At 38.4% G+C, this 13,687-nt stretch overlaps 1 protein-coding gene across 1 annotated transcript in view; it reads right to left on the bottom strand.

The window, feature by feature from the left end:
- LOC136863856 (serine-protein kinase ATM) overlaps positions 1-13,687 on the bottom strand; it is a 570,640-nt gene that overhangs the window by 420,729 nt on the left and 136,224 nt on the right. The gene's annotated exons all lie outside the window — the stretch shown is intronic.

The following is a 13,687-nucleotide window of genomic DNA, read 5'->3' as shown; positions in this document are numbered from 1 at the left end:
CAAGGTTATAGCTAACCACGTGACTGCCTTCGCACGCGCGACCCAGCTTGTTTCTAAGATAGTCTGCGCAAATTAAAGGTGATCATCAGCCAATTACCGTTCTCGCTGAAGAACACGCCTCCCTGGGCTAATTAGATAAAAGGCCTTGCTTCGAGTGAATCGTTCTCTTCTCTTTACGCTCTTCTTAATGCTTGTTCGCTGTGAGAGACATCACATTACCGGACCACGTGGAAGGAGAAATTTCAAGACAAGTCGACGCCCGTTCTACCAGAATTTAGTCTGATAATTAGTGAATTTTGTGGAATAAAAACGTCTAGGAGCCAAGTTAAGTGTGACAGTGTAGACGAGCTGTTTATATTCTGCGTGTGTTTGTGCAAAATACTCAATTTTGTCATCTCAGTTACAGCTTGTGACCAGCAATCAACGAAGACGTCTTGGAATTGAAGATCTCAAGATGAAGAATTCCGCAACTACCAACATCATTTCATCGAGGGACATCCATCGCAGAGCCTCCATGGAGCTGTAAAAATGTAAGGCGTCTCTGGTAATTGGAAGGAGACTGGCCGGAGTATGCTGAAATAACTGACTGTCGACGGGAATCGAACTCTACAAAAACTTGAGTACCTTTTAATTTAATTTATCTGTCTTATCTTTTGTACAACTAGAGGTCTTTCTTCTTAAGTCGTAGATCTATCAGTTTGCTGTAGTTAGAAATATTTCATTTTCCTACTTCTTAAGGTGTCATGGTAGACTAGGTACGTGTGAATGAAATTTTGGAATCTATTAGAGTAGACATGTAGGTTGTCTTTGAATGACTTCCCATGCTTAAGGAGCTTAAGTTTAATAATCACTGACCACACGATAAATCCACTTTCTTTGTAATATTGAACGTTACCGGACGGAAAATTTGCGTGTACATCTTGAGTGAATAGGGTCGAACCTAGTGTCTTCTAAGATCACTTGTTGTTTTTTTTATGATGAAGTCATCTAATTTTACGACATTCCAGGAGAATCAGTAGATGTAATAATCACTTAAATAATAATAATATAGATTAAAGATCGGGTAAAACAGAAGTAAACGCTCGTGAGCCATAAAACTATTGTAGAGTTCCTAAATGTGAGATAGAATGTGCTCTGTTCATGAAGGGTCTGGAATATGGCCTATCCTGAGGGATATTCGTTGCATAATTGAGTAAATGATGAATTAGTGGTGATATTGACTTATTCTTGTGTATTTGGAGCGCAAGATAGATTATAATTAGTGGAGCACGTGTTTGCGAATGTATTTCACAGGTAGGAAGTAAAAATAATGCGAGTAAGGCTCACGCTTGCGGTAAATTCAACCTGTAGCCCACGTGATGGTAGTGCTTATGGATTTTACTAGAATCTTCCATTATAATCTCATGAATTAGATGAACTAGCGCTGATATGTGAAATGTATTTCTATCAAGTGATACCCATGACTTCGATCACTAGCCACCATTAATGTAAGAGAATTTCTGTGCACGAATTATTTCTGCGAGACATTACGCGTCCCGACCATCGATAAAAATCATAAATAAAATTGCCAAATCAGGATTCGATGTAAATAGTGTACATAAAAACGTGTTTCCCTAGTATGAATGTGTGTGTGTAAATGTGTATATTTCTCTTGTGCCATGTTGATTTCATTTAATTTTGATCTGGTCGCGCACTCGCTGTGACGCGGATCACATTCATCGTTGTGCGTTGCCTTAAGAAATAATTTCATGCCCTTAAGGGAAAGTTTAATTAAATTAAGTCAAGGAAGACTAGGAAGGAATTTAATTTTTTTTTTTAATAGCGAGATTTAAAAGGAAAGATCATCTCGTTACTTTGTAAAGGCACTCGATTTGTAAGAAAATTTATTTAACCAGCTCACACGTTGGTAATGTAAATTTCTAAAAATCTGAAATACTTTAAGATTAATTTGAATAGAAATGAAATGCAAAGATCAAAGGTAGAAATTTGTCAGCCGCATGATTGCTTTGAAACATTATGAAAAATAAGTCATTAATAATTAATCAAAAATCATTACTCTGAAATGCTAATGATGAACATTAGATAAATGATGCGGTGGAGAATTAGTAAGAACACGATCGTGTGACAATGAAACAGGTTAACTGTATGACAAAATAATAATAATAGTAATAATAATAATCGAGATAATAATTAATTAATTTTAAGAATTTTGGAAACAGTTTTTCTTTGCTACTGAAGTTCATGTTAGTGTCATTAACCATTATTAAATATTGTAAATGACTAATTCAGTTGTGTACATCGTAAAGACCACGTGTTGAGGCAACTTTAAATTGGTGAAACTTTGAACAGATGTTAATTTATTTAGTTCTTTCAGTCAAATGTTTGGTTTAAAAAGGCAAGTGGCCTAATTACTTCTTTGGTTTCATTTACAGCACAGTAGAGCTGGAGATATGAACACGTGTCACTCTAAATCGAGGAAGAAATCCGATATTATGAAAGCTCTGTTATGTTAAAAGAAAAATATCATCAAGAATATTTTGTTGTTTAATTGCTTATGTGAATAAATGTCAGAGTGTTGTTTTAATATTTCTTTTTATCCTGTTTGGTCATCAATCCTTACAACCCTTAAATGCCTCTAGAAAGTGATAGCCAACGATCGAACGGTCCACCTTGGGACTCATCGCTCGATGGCTGGGCTTAGCTCGGGAAAAATGGGGGCAGTATACACTTATGTATCTTGGCTAGGCTGATGATGTTCCGTATAGGACCAAAACTAGTACCTTGTAATAGCACATTGTAATGTTTTTGTAAACATCGCATGACTGTCAAGTATTGAGAAGCTGGATTAAAAAATTTGTATTTATTTTACGTGTAGACTTAACTCAATACGGAACCAACTATGAAATTTATAACCTTGAAAGATTCTACCTCTCCGCACACTGCCTGCTACGTGACATTGTGGCATTACTTAAGGCGCCGAATACAAAATACAGTAATTACAATTCCGCTCAAACTTGGCAGATATGAGGCACACTGTAGACAAGCTGAAGTGGGTAAAGTGCGCAAAGTTACCCCTGCAAATTCAGGAAGACACGTTCTTTCATGACGCGGAGAAAAATACTGTAAAAAACTAATTTTTTTTCAAAATGTAAAGGCAGTTTCGAATTAAAAGTCTGAATTTCGGTAACAGGACCAACATTGTCTTTGAATTATGAAATATCCAGATTTAGAATTAAACGATTTAAATAAGACGCAAAACCGTACCTCATGTTTCTGGGAACGAAAGCTGCTTCGAATTAGGCGAGATTTTGAAGTAACCAATTTTGAATTATCCAAGGTTCTACTGGACATGTATCAACGCTAACAGAACACATTTTCAACATTTCATGTAAAAAAAGAGTTTCATGTGGTATGATTCTTTTTATATTTTTTAACAAAAGCAGCCATCGCCTTAATTAAGGTACAGCCCCAGCATTTGCCTAGTGTGAAAAAGGCAAAACCAGGGCTGCCGACAGTAGGGTTCAAACCCACTATCTCCCAAATCCAAGCTCACAGCTGTGTGCCCCTAACCGCATGGCCAATTGTTCAGTCATGTGGTATGCTGATACATTCTGTTCCTGTGTGTTTCCAATCATTAATGAGAGAATGAGTTCTAACATGGAAATAAAGTACGAGGGTTGAGTCATAACTAATGCCAACAATTTTTTTTGCTCGCAAACAGGAGAAAACATGGAAAATCTAAGATATGCATTTAGAAATATAGGGCATGTACTTATGCATAATGCCTGAAGACAAATTCTAACTTCAGGAGATTCTCGTAGGAAAGTGACAGAACACAGCCATTGGTAAACATTGTTTTATTATGGTATAGACAGCAAATACACAAGACTATGTACAAAGGACAGGTCTCCACTGGTTACAGACCTTCAAAATAATCACCCAAGGTTTTCACTGTGCGTTGCCAGCGGTGGGGCAGGCGCAGAATACCATTCGCTGCATGTGTATTGCCAAAGTGTGACACCTCTCCTCTTTGTTAGCAAACCACTGTCCACGTAATGGCTTCTTGACTTTGGGGATTAGATCATAGTCACATGGGATCAGATCAGGCAAATAAGGCAGGTGTGGAAGAACATCCCATCCCCACTGTTGGAAGCGAAGCTGAACGATGGCTGCCGTGTGAGCTATCGCGTTATCGTGTAGGATAACGGGATTGTCCAAAATACCTGGACATTTGGTTCACACTGCACGGCGCAACTGATACTCGTACAACAAAAAGGAATTGTAATCAACTGCATTGACAGTGTGCCCCGCACACACTGGATGAACATCTCCCCCCACCTCGCCACTGTTCTATAGGGCATGGCATGCACACTTCATGCTTCCCACAGCTCTGCATGGCATTGGCATGCATTTCTGCCACACAGAACTGCTATTTTAATATACGATCGTTGCTCCTGCTTGTTGACTTCCATTTTGTGACCCACTCACACACTGAATTTGGGGGAATGCTAAGACCCACACTGTTGATTACACACACCATCTAGTCCCATCATACGAAAGTACATACTGTACGTTTCCAAATGCATATCTTAGATTTTCCGTGTTGCCTGCGTGGAATCGGAGGTAAGGCTTTTTGCGGATGATGTTATTCTCTATAGAGTGATAAATAAGTTACAAGATTGTGAGCAACTGCAACGTGACCTCAAAAATGTTGAGAGATGGACAGCAGGCAATGGTATTGTCCCCGTGAAAATTGGCGATCTTATGAATATTTTAACAAGTGGAAAGCAAAAGATTTTATTGTCTGCTTGAAGCTGCAACACATCACTTGGGAACTTGTGGCGAGCCGTGAACGAGTTTTTTTTTTGCCGTTCAGAGGGGTGCGATACGTCACCGGCAGGACTGTGTCAAGGTTATAGCAAACCACGTGACTACCTTCGCACGCGCGACTCAGCCTGTTTCTAGAATAGTCTGCGCAAATTAAAGGTGATCATCAGCCAATTACCGTACTCGCTGAAGAACACGCCTCCCTGGGCTAATTAGATATAAGGCCTTGCTTCGAGTGAATCGCTCTCTTAATGCTTAATGCTCTTCTCTTTACGTTCTTCTTAATGCTTGTTCGCTGCGTGAGACATCACATCACCGGACCACGTGGAAGGAGAAATTTCAAGACAAGTCGACGCCCGTTCTACCAGAATTTAGTCTGATAATTAGTGAATTCTGTGGAATAAAAACACCTAGGAGCCAAGTTAAGTGTGACAGTGTAGACGAGCTGTTTATATTCTGCGTGTGCTTGTGCAAAATACTTAATTTTGTCATCTCAGTTACAGCTTGTGACCAGCAATCAACGAAGACGTCTTGGAATTGAAGATCTCAAGATGAAGAATTCCGCAACTACCAACATCATTTCATCGAGGGACATCCATCACAGAGCCTCCATGGAGCTGTAAAAATGTAAGGCGTCTCTGGTAATTGGAAGAAGACTGGCCGGAGTATGCTGAAATAACTGACTGTCGACGGGAATCGAACTCTACAAAAACTTGAGTACCTTTTTAATTTAATTTATCTGTCCTATCTTTTGTACAACTAGAGGTCTTTCTTCTTAAGTCGTAGATCTATCAGTTTGCTGTAGTTAGAAATATTTCATTTTCCTACTTCTTAAGGTGTCATGGTAGACTAGGTACGTGTGAATGAGATTTTGAAATCTATTAGAGTAGACATGTAGGTTGTCTTTGACTGACTTCCCATGCTTAAGGAGCTTAAGTTTAATAATCACTGACCACACGATAAATCCACTTTATTTGTAATATTGAAAGTTACCGGACGGAAAATTTGCGTGTACATTTTGAGTGAATAGGGTCGAACCTAGTGTCTTTTAAAATCACTTGTTGTTTTTTATGATGAAGTCATCTAATTTTACGACATTCCAGGAGAATCAGTAGATGTAATAATCACTTAAATAATAATAATGTTGATTAAAGATCGGGTAAAACAGAAGTAAACGCTCGTGAGCCATAAAACTACTGTAGAATTCCTAAATGTGAGATAGAATGTGCTCTGTTCATGAAGGGTCTGGAATATGACCTATCCTGAGGGATATTTGTTGCATAATTGAGTAAATGATGAATTAGTGGTGATATTGATTTATTCTTGTGTATTTGGAGCGCAAGATAGATTGTAATTAGTGGAGCACGTGTTTGTGAGTGCATTTCACAGGTAGGAAGTAAAAATAATGCGAGTAAGGCTCACGCTTGCGGTAAATTCAACCTGTAGCCCACATGATGGTAGTGCTTATGGATTTTACTAGAATCTTCCATTATAATCTCATGAATTAGATGAACTTGCGCTGATATGTGAAATGTATTTCTATCAAGTGATACTCATGACTTCGATCACTAGCCACCATTAATGTAAGAGAATTTCTGTGCACGAATTATTTTTGCGAGACATTACGCGTCCCGACCATTGATAAAAATCATAACTAAAATTGCTAAGTCAGGATTCGTTGTAAATAGTGTACATAAAACGTGTTTCCCTAGTGTGAATGTGTGTGTAAGTGTGTATATTTCTCTTGTGCCATGTTAATTTCATTTAATTTTGATCTGGTCGCGCACTCGCCGTGACGCGGATCACATTCATCGTTGTGTGTTGCCTTAAGAAATAATTTCATGCCCTTAAGGGAAAGTTTAATTAAATTAAGTCAAGGAAGACTAGGAAGGAATTTAATTTTTTTTGCGAGATTTAAAAGGAAAGATCATCTCGTTACTTTGTAAAGGCACTCGATTTGTAACAAAATTTATTTAACTAGCTCACACGTTGGTAATGTAAATTTCTAAAAATCTGAAATACTTTAAGATTAATTTGAATAGAGATGAAATGCAAAGATTAAAGGTAGAAATTTTGTCAGCCGCATGACTGCTTTGAAACATTGTAAAAATAAGTCATTAATAATTAATCAAAAATCATTACTCTGAAATACTAAAGATGAATATTAGATAAATGATGCGGTGGAGAATTAGTAAGAGCACGATCGTGTTACAATGAAACAGGTTAACTGTATGACAAAATAATGATAATAGTAATAATAATAATCGAGATAATAATTAATTAATTTTAAGAATTTTGGAAACAATTTTTCTTTGCTACTGAAGTTCACGTTAGTGTCACTAACCATTATTAAATATTGTAAATGACTAATTCAGCTGTGTACATAGTAAATACCACGTGTTGAGGCAACTTTAAATTGGTGAAACTTTGAACACATGTTTATTTAGTTCTTTCAGTCAAATGTTTGGTTTAAAAAGGCAAGTGGCCTAATTACTTCTTTGGTTTCATTTACAGCACAGTAGAGCTGGAGATATGAACACAAGTCACTCTAAATCGAGGAAGAAACCCGATATTATGAAAGCTCTGTTATGTAAAAAGGAAATATTAGCAAGAATATTTTGTTGTTTAATTGCTTATGTGAATAAATGTCAGAGTGTTGTTTTAATATTTCTTTTTATCCTGCTTGGTCATCAATCCTTACAACCCTTAAATGCCTCTAGAAAGTGATAGCCAACGATCGAACGGTCCACCTTGGGACTCATCGCTCGATGGCTGGGCTTAGCTCGGGAAAAATGGGGGCATTTAAGATGGCTTAATCCAAGCGTGGGGCTCGAGATTGGCTTATCCAAGCTCGAAAATGATCTTGTGCTGTCCAGTGTTTATGACATTGACAAGATCAGATGACCAATTAAATTAGGCTGACTCTGACACATTTATTCGCCCAAATTCTTGTGGCTAACATAAGCACATGTTAAATGTAACTTGTATGAATATTGTTAAAAACAAATTCTTGCTGGTAATTAGAAATTTGAATTTGCTGCGATGATAATTAATTAAAGTTAGACTCATAATTGCGACCGATATTGGTGAAAATTTGGAACTTTCATGATATCGACAAATCGGTGCCTTCACAAATTTGATAGAGTTCGATTCCCAATATTTCAGTAGTCCGGTTAGAATCCTTCCAATACCAGAATAGCCATTTAATGAATAATTGTAACTATGGAGGACTTAAGGCAGATGTTGTTGGCTATGGAGGAGAGGATTAATGCCAACTTGAACATTAGTCAAGCTAACTTAGAGAAAACCTTAGAGGAAAAACTTAATGAAAATCAGGCTCACTTAGAGGAAAAACTTAGCGGAAATCAGGCTCGCTTAGAGAAAAGACTTAGTGAAAATCAGGTGAACCTAGAGAAAGGACTCTTTGAACTCAATAATAGTCAGGCGAACTTAGAGAAAAAATTTAGTGACACTCAGGTACACTTAGAAAAAGGACTTAGTGATCTCAGTGACGCACAAATAAACCTCGAAAAATCTCTCGGGGAAGCTATTGAAGAAAAGTTGACGGACATAAAAAACCAAACTGAAGAAGGTTTAGGAAAAATATGTTCGGACATTAAACTTTTTAACGGCAAGCTAGCCTCAGTGCAGAGCGAGCTCGTAATAGTCAAGAATGATTTCGCTACTATGAAAAAGGAGGTAAACGAAAACATTGCCAAGTCTATGGCGGGCATGTCCAATGAATTCAGTGAACGACTGGCAAACGTTCAGCAGGACATATTAACTGGAATCGACAAATACAAGGGCGAAGTTGAACAATCATTCCTGAATATTGAGGAAAAGATTGACACAAATTCAGAGGACCTTAAGGTTACGAAAACGGCTTGGGCGAAGAAATTCATTGGATTAAACGAGAAACTACAACAAGTCGAAAAGGGCATTCTCGACAAAATCGAGACATCCCAAGTCGATACCTCGGAACGGATGGATTATATCCACGAGTCACTGGAGGATAGTTGGGGCGAAATAAAAACCATCAAAACCACCCTGATGAATGCCATACATAAGGTCACGACTGAGTCAAAAACGGAAACCGAAGGGATTCGAAAGGAGTACACGGATGGAATTAAGGAGCTTGTACATGAAATGCATCTCCTGAAAATCCAGAACGAGAACACTAGCAAGGTCACCAACTCGTTGCTAGAGAAGCAGGCATTACTGGAGCAACGTGTAACCGGCACGGGTCTAACGTCAACTCCACTTGCAACTGCAGGGACAGGCGCTGCGAATACAATTGACATGTCTTCAGAGCCGACAGTAAATGCGTCTCAAATGAATACAACCGGCCAGACGCAAATAGTAAATATAATTCGTCTTCACGAAGACCAACCCAAGAAGTTCAATAACGTTAGAGGAAACGTGACTCCGAAAGGCTTTATCCGGGAACTGCAGGATTACTTTCGCGATGCGAAAATTCCACCAGAAAGGCAGCTAAGAGTCACCGAAAAATTCCTGGAAGACTCAGTTCATACCTGGTTTGTCGCATTTCGATTTTCGTTTGACGATTTCGAAAGTTTCAAGAAAGCATTCCTGGAGAAGTACTGGAATAGCGATGTCCAATATAACCTTAGGACGGAGTTATACGCCAGGAAATATGCATCATCTACGCCCACGAGATATGCGGACTTCCTGTCCAGCCAATTAAGAAAATTAAGGGAACTAGACTCACCGCCATCAGAACCTGAGTTGGTTAAGTTGATCACCCGACAGTTACCACCAGATGTGCAGAGGATCATGATAGCCTCAAATACACAATCTGCAATTCAGGCTGAGGCGTTGTTAAGACAATTAGACATGACGTCCAAGGAACCAGTTCGTCAGGGACGAAACTCGGAACCTCAGATCCATCAGGTAACAACGAATAAGGAGGAAGAATCGAAATCAGTCAACCAAGGGAGAACGTGGAAACGTAACCCTGGAGGGCAAGATTCACCTCGTGATCGATCGCCCGTACGCAGAAATAGACCCATTAGAAACTGGGAATATTCCAGACGTAACGAGAGGAAACGTCCATACTCAGATTACCGAAGGAGCTGGAACCGAAACCAGGACTTCCGCCACTCAAGAGGAAGGAGAGACTGGCGAGAAGAAGAAAAGGAGAAATATCTAAAAGACCTTCAAAACTCGACGCAGGAAAACGAACGATGGCGAAGAGCAATCCAAACCCAGGATACCAACACTGATATCGTGGGAGCGGAAAGCCTTCAATACCAAGAGGCCAAGGCTCGGGGAAGCCAACATAACAACTCGAGTCAGGAGCACAGCCAAGGTGCCATTAAGAAAAGACCTCATCTTCAATGAGAAGAGATAGAACGAATCCTGAAGGCAAAATCACTAAACTTCAAGAAGGAAGTGCGATACAGGTCGACGCATGGACTACCGAACACCTACACCACTAGCTGACACCGTGTAACCATCTGTTAAAAGGGAAAAATAAGTTACTGAAGATGGAAATAAAACTTGAGAAACACCCTGTATGGAGAGATTAGGCTACTGGATGCCAGGAGCGGAACGAGGAACTCCGAGTCTCACACCTGTCGCGAGCTCAACTGAGTTATTACCAGGTGATTCAACAACCAATTTTCCGGAACAATAGTAATGGACACTGTTATGTAATAATTTCATCTACAAATGAAATTATATTCCAACCAAGGGAGAGATGTCCCCGTGAAAATTGGCGATCTTATGAATATTTTAACAAGTGGAAAGCAAAAGATTTTATTGTCTGCTTGAAGCTGCAACACATCACTTGGGAACTTGTGGCGAGCCGTGAACGAGTTTTTTTTTTGCCGTTCAGAGGGGTGCGATACGTCACCGGCAGGACTGTGTCAAGGTTATAGCAAACCACGTGACTACCTTCGCACGCGCGACTCAGCCTGTTTCTAGAATAGTCTGCGCAAATTAAAGGTGATCATCAGCCAATTACCGTACTCGCTGAAGAACACGCCTCCCTGGGCTAATTAGATATAAGGCCTTGCTTCGAGTGAATCGCTCTCTTAATGCTTAATGCTCTTCTCTTTACGTTCTTCTTAATGCTTGTTCGCTGCGTGAGACATCACATCACCGGACCACGTGGAAGGAGAAATTTCAAGACAAGTCGACGCCCGTTCTACCAGAATTTAGTCTGATAATTAGTGAATTCTGTGGAATAAAAACACCTAGGAGCCAAGTTAAGTGTGACAGTGTAGACGAGCTGTTTATATTCTGCGTGTGCTTGTGCAAAATACTTAATTTTGTCATCTCAGTTACAGCTTGTGACCAGCAATCAACGAAGACGTCTTGGAATTGAAGATCTCAAGATGAAGAATTCCGCAACTACCAACATCATTTCATCGAGGGACATCCATCACAGAGCCTCCATGGAGCTGTAAAAATGTAAGGCGTCTCTGGTAATTGGAAGAAGACTGGCCGGAGTATGCTGAAATAACTGACTGTCGACGGGAATCGAACTCTACAAAAACTTGAGTACCTTTTTAATTTAATTTATCTGTCCTATCTTTTGTACAACTAGAGGTCTTTCTTCTTAAGTCGTAGATCTATCAGTTTGCTGTAGTTAGAAATATTTCATTTTCCTACTTCTTAAGGTGTCATGGTAGACTAGGTACGTGTGAATGAGATTTTGAAATCTATTAGAGTAGACATGTAGGTTGTCTTTGACTGACTTCCCATGCTTAAGGAGCTTAAGTTTAATAATCACTGACCACACGATAAATCCACTTTATTTGTAATATTGAAAGTTACCGGACGGAAAATTTGCGTGTACATTTTGAGTGAATAGGGTCGAACCTAGTGTCTTTTAAAATCACTTGTTGTTTTTTATGATGAAGTCATCTAATTTTACGACATTCCAGGAGAATCAGTAGATGTAATAATCACTTAAATAATAATAATGTTGATTAAAGATCGGGTAAAACAGAAGTAAACGCTCGTGAGCCATAAAACTACTGTAGAATTCCTAAATGTGAGATAGAATGTGCTCTGTTCATGAAGGGTCTGGAATATGACCTATCCTGAGGGATATTTGTTGCATAATTGAGTAAATGATGAATTAGTGGTGATATTGATTTATTCTTGTGTATTTGGAGCGCAAGATAGATTGTAATTAGTGGAGCACGTGTTTGTGAGTGCATTTCACAGGTAGGAAGTAAAAATAATGCGAGTAAGGCTCACGCTTGCGGTAAATTCAACCTGTAGCCCACATGATGGTAGTGCTTATGGATTTTACTAGAATCTTCCATTATAATCTCATGAATTAGATGAACTTGCGCTGATATGTGAAATGTATTTCTATCAAGTGATACTCATGACTTCGATCACTAGCCACCATTAATGTAAGAGAATTTCTGTGCACGAATTATTTTTGCGAGACATTACGCGTCCCGACCATTGATAAAAATCATAACTAAAATTGCTAAGTCAGGATTCGTTGTAAATAGTGTACATAAAACGTGTTTCCCTAGTGTGAATGTGTGTGTAAGTGTGTATATTTCTCTTGTGCCATGTTAATTTCATTTAATTTTGATCTGGTCGCGCACTCGCCGTGACGCGGATCACATTCATCGTTGTGTGTTGCCTTAAGAAATAATTTCATGCCCTTAAGGGAAAGTTTAATTAAATTAAGTCAAGGAAGACTAGGAAGGAATTTAATTTTTTTTGCGAGATTTAAAAGGAAAGATCATCTCGTTACTTTGTAAAGGCACTCGATTTGTAACAAAATTTATTTAACTAGCTCACACGTTGGTAATGTAAATTTCTAAAAATCTGAAATACTTTAAGATTAATTTGAATAGAGATGAAATGCAAAGATTAAAGGTAGAAATTTTGTCAGCCGCATGACTGCTTTGAAACATTGTAAAAATAAGTCATTAATAATTAATCAAAAATCATTACTCTGAAATACTAAAGATGAATATTAGATAAATGATGCGGTGGAGAATTAGTAAGAGCACGATCGTGTTACAATGAAACAGGTTAACTGTATGACAAAATAATGATAATAGTAATAATAATAATCGAGATAATAATTAATTAATTTTAAGAATTTTGGAAACAATTTTTCTTTGCTACTGAAGTTCACGTTAGTGTCACTAACCATTATTAAATATTGTAAATGACTAATTCAGCTGTGTACATAGTAAATACCACGTGTTGAGGCAACTTTAAATTGGTGAAACTTTGAACACATGTTTATTTAGTTCTTTCAGTCAAATGTTTGGTTTAAAAAGGCAAGTGGCCTAATTACTTCTTTGGTTTCATTTACAGCACAGTAGAGCTGGAGATATGAACACAAGTCACTCTAAATCGAGGAAGAAACCCGATATTATGAAAGCTCTGTTATGTAAAAAGGAAATATTAGCAAGAATATTTTGTTGTTTAATTGCTTATGTGAATAAATGTCAGAGTGTTGTTTTAATATTTCTTTTTATCCTGCTTGGTCATCAATCCTTACAACCCTTAAATGCCTCTAGAAAGTGATAGCCAACGATCGAACGGTCCACCTTGGGACTCATCGCTCGATGGCTGGGCTTAGCTCGGGAAAAATGGGGGCAGTATGTTGATAAACGGGGTTAAAAGTCAGGTTGTAAGTTTTACAAATAGGAAAAGTCCTCTCAGTTTTAATTACTGCGTTGATGGGGTGAAAGTTCCTTTTGGGGATCATTGTAAGTATCTAGGTGTTAATATAAGGAAAGATCTTTATTGGGGTAATCACATAAATATGATTGTAAATAAAGGGTACAGATCTCTGCACATGGTTATGAGGGTGTTTAGGGGTTGTAGTAAGGATGTAAAGGAGAGTGCA

Source organism: Anabrus simplex, chromosome 1, assembly GCF_040414725.1.
Source record: "Anabrus simplex isolate iqAnaSimp1 chromosome 1, ASM4041472v1, whole genome shotgun sequence".
In the NCBI taxonomy this organism is placed as follows: domain Eukaryota; kingdom Metazoa; phylum Arthropoda; class Insecta; order Orthoptera; family Tettigoniidae; genus Anabrus; species Anabrus simplex.
Note: the sequence above shows the minus strand (reverse complement) of the source record. Positions and strands in the feature narration are given on the sequence as shown.